The sequence below is a fragment of the Macaca mulatta genome, chromosome 4, assembly GCF_049350105.2.
Source record: "Macaca mulatta isolate MMU2019108-1 chromosome 4, T2T-MMU8v2.0, whole genome shotgun sequence".
Classification (NCBI taxonomy): domain Eukaryota; kingdom Metazoa; phylum Chordata; class Mammalia; order Primates; family Cercopithecidae; genus Macaca; species Macaca mulatta.
Genome location: NC_133409.1, coordinates 154,502,868 through 154,507,006, shown reverse-complemented (window position 1 = coordinate 154,507,006; position 4,139 = coordinate 154,502,868). Strand labels below are relative to the sequence as shown.

At 40.9% G+C, this 4,139-nt stretch overlaps 1 non-coding gene across 1 annotated transcript; it reads right to left on the bottom strand.

Moving 5' to 3' along the window:
- Positions 1-504: 504 nt before the first annotated feature.
- Positions 505-576, bottom strand: TRNAA-AGC (transfer RNA alanine (anticodon AGC)). Its single transcript has one exon. It is a non-coding gene; the product is annotated as a tRNA-Ala (tRNA).
- Between the last annotated feature and the right edge of the window lie 3,563 nt (positions 577-4,139).

Below are 4,139 nucleotides of genomic sequence, written 5' to 3'. Positions count from 1 at the left end.
GAGCATGCTTCCCAATGGAGCTATTTCGGCAGAAGTGTGACGCCTCTACATTCCCTGATGAAAATAACTTTCTCAATTTCCCAGTTTGGAAGGCTCTGCGTTTCTCAGTGCTCAGCCTGCAATGGATCATGGCTATTTAAGGACCAGAAAAGAAAGGAAATTGTCTGAGAGCTTACGTTTTACTTTTATTAAATATTTCTACATTTATCTTTTATTTCCTGCTTTTTAAATAATAATACTGCAAAGTAATAATACCCCAAAGGTTAATGAGCTCGTCAATTTGGCGACGCCATTGAAGTTTTGGAATCGGGAGCCGTCTTTGTCTTCCAGCTCCATCTTTTCCACCTTTTGCTTGGGCAGCCCCCGTGAGTCGTGTCAAGGCTGACGAGTAGAAATGGAACAGCACTAATATTAATGGCGAAACCTTTGTAAAATACGTTTGGTTTCTGTTTAACAAGGAAAAGAAAGTAAAGCAATGGAAAAGAATTTAAACACAAAAACAACTGGAGGTGCCGGGGATTGAACCCGGGGCCTCGTGCATGCTAAGCACGCGCTCTACCACTGAGCTACACCCCCTTATCGAAACTATTCTCTCGAGAATATATTCAAGACAGAATCTGACCATTTTGCTACGTTTCAGAACAATTAGTTGTAACAAGCCAAAGTCTACTTTATTTAGCTATTTCTTATATCTTAAATTTAGGTTTTGTGTCCCTGTTTGCTGATAGCTGAGCAAACCGCATTCTACACCGAAGGCCTCTATTGATGGTCCTGGGATTTTTCTGCTTGTCAGTCCGGAGTCACTTCCCGGCCACCACTAGAAGAACCAGGGATGAAATTTTCTCCTGAGTTTTGACTGTCTCCTTTCTTTCTCCGCTGCTTTAAAGGGCTGCGAGAAAGTCACAAAGTACAAAGCGAAGCATTTAGAGACCATATTAGATGCAGATGGCGAGGGAAGACAGGTGGACAAAAGCAGACAGGTTCGTGTCGGTGCAGCCACTGCTTTGGACCCGAGCGTCCGTCCCGCCGGCGGCCGGAGTGCTAAGCCCAGCGAGGCGCGGACTTGGGCGCTAGGAAGAGGAGCGCGCGCCAGATCGCGCTCCCTTTCGGGCAGAATCTGCTCCTGGTCCGGTCCCGATTCGGCAGAAAAAGATACGAGGGCGGTATACATTCAACACCAGCATGAACGATTCATCATGCCCTCCGTGTGCCGGGTCTGGCTCACTAACCTCATTCTCTGAGCTCTGGATTTCTGCCTCCCAGCCCAACGAACCCACAGGGTCTCAGCCAATATTTGGAGAGTAACTTAAATGGGCAGACAGACAAGATAAGGGGATGTGATGAATAATAGAATTATCTAATCCTATTATCAGCCCAACTGATATTAAAGGGACGTCAATCACACTTGAATACTTTATTAAAAAAATAAAAAAGTTTGCAATGGGTCGCATACAAGAAGAATAAAGTGTGTTTTTTCATAAAACTGTGGATTCAGGGGCACTACCGGAAATAATCAAGGAACGGGGAAGAGTGTGGTGAGAGTGTTTGGGTCCAGTATACCTCTGTCTCCGCACCACATTCTTTTGTAGTACCTGTGAAACATACATGAAAATGGACCACAGAAGAAAACCTCCGTAAGTTCCAAAGCATATTAGTTACACAAACATCATTCTCTGACCATCATGCAATAAAACTAGAAATTGATAAAATAAAAAATAAAAGTCCCTTCTATCTGAAAATGTTAAAGCATGCTATAATACAACTCGAGTCAAGAAGGAAATACAAATTTTAATTACACAATTTTTTTGAAAAGGACAAAAGTGCAAATGTGACATAGAATCTGTGAGATAGAGCTGAAGTATTTATCAGAAGGAAATCTATTCCCTCACATACCTATATCGATAACAACGAAAAACAACAAATGAATCAAACACAGCTCAAGATGCTATTAAATGAACAACAAAATAAAACAAAAGCATGAGGAAGGAAGGGTTATAAGGACAAATTCAGAGAATGAGTTAGAAACAAAGTAGAACTAATAAAGATACAAAAAAGCTGGATATTTGAAAGTCAACAAAATAGACAAACCTCTAGCCAACAAAGAGAAAATAAGTGCAAATACACAAAATTAGAACTAACTGAAGGAAATAATCAACACAGAAGACCTTTTTTGAAATCATCAGAGATAATATAACACAACTAGCAAATAACTGGCAAACTTGATGGATTTTGTAGATAAATGTAGCATACTCAAATTAACCCTTGTAGAGACAGAAAGTCTAAACAGACCAGTTAAGAAAAATAGTTTAGGCCGGGCGCTGTGGCTCAAGCCTGTAATCCCAGCACTTTGGGAGGCCGAGACGGGCGGATCACGAGGTCAGGAGATCGAGACCATCCTGGCTAACACGGTGAAACCCCGTCTCTACTAAAAAGTACAAAAAACTAGCCGGGCGAGGTGGCGAGCGCCTGTAGTCCCAGCTACTCGGGAGGCTGAGCCAGGAGAATGGCGTAAACCCGGGAGGCGGAGCTTGCAGTGAGCAGAGATCCGGCCACCGCACTCCAGCCTGGGTGTCAGAGCGAGACTCCGTCTCAAAAAAAAAAAAAAAAAAAAAATAGTTTAACAGGCATACTCAATAAAAAGGGCACCAAGCTCAAATACTTTCATAAAGAAATTCTACCAAACTGTCAAATATCAAAAAATCACAATGCTACTTAAATTATTTGAAGCATAGAAACCAGTATTTTATAAAGTTAGTATAACATTGATCACAAACATTTCAGTTTGCACTAAAAATGCAAACTACAGGTCAATTTCACATATGAAATATATGAAATGTAATGCCTAAATCTTAAATAAAATTAATAGTAAACAGAATCCAACAGCACATTTAAAACAATAATACAGATGTCCAAGTGGGGTTTATTCCAGACATGTAAAGATCACTAATTATTAGGAAAGATGTTAATATAATCCATTGTAATTGGAACTGGAGGTCATTATGTTAAGTAAAGTAAGTGAGAAACAGAAAGACAAATTTCACATCTTTTCAGTCATATGTGGGAGTTAAAAATGTTGATCTCACGGAGGTAGAGAGTAGAATCATAGACACCAGGGTCAGGGAAGGGTGTGTGCGTTGGAGCTGCGTACAAAGAGAGGTTGGTCAATGGGTACAAACATATAATTAGATAGAAGGCATAGGTTCTTTTTTTTTTTTTTTTTTGAGTTGGAGTCTGGCTCTCTTGCCCAGGCTGGAGTGCAGTAGCACCATCCCAGCTCACTGCAACCTCTACCTCCCAGGTTCAAGTGATTCTTCTGCCTCAGCCTCCAGAGTAGCTGGGATTAGAGGTGCCTGCCACCACAGCCAGCCTCTAATGTTGATAGTAGAGTAGGGTGACTGTAGTTAGCAACAATGTATTGTATATTTCAAAGTAGCTAGAAGAGAGAACCTGAAACCAACACACAGAAATGATAAATACTCAAAGTGATGGATACCCCAAATACACTGACCTTACTCATAATAAGTGAAATACATACTAAATTAGATTGAATAGCATACTTTGTTGTCAAGGTTGCCAAGAAATTAGTCTTTTCATAGAGTACTGGTGGGAATGGAAAATGGTATAATTCCAAGGGCAGAAAATTTGCAGTATCTAGAAAAAGGGTATAATTATTTACCATTTAACCCACAAATTCACTTCTACAAAGCTATCCCTAATATATACTATCAAAATTAAAAGGGCCAGGCACAGTGGCTTACTCCTGTAATCTCAACCCTTTGGAAGGCTGAGGCCGGCAAATCACTTGAGGCCAAAAGTTTGAGACCAGCCTGGCCAACATGGTGAAACCCTGTCTCTGCTAAAAATACAAAAAGTAGTCAGGTATGATGGCGGGCGCTTGTAATTTCAGCTCCTCAAGAGGCTGAGGCAGGAGAATTGCTTGAATCCAGGAGGCACAGGGTGCAGTAAGCCAGTATCACACCATAGCACTCCAGCCTGGGCGACAGAGCAAGACTCCATCTCAAATAATAAATAAATAAATAAATAAATAAATAAATAAGAAGGAAAATAGATGCATGACTATTCATCACAACTCTGTTTGTAAAGCAAAAGAAGGAAACAATCCAGGCCAGGTGCGGTGG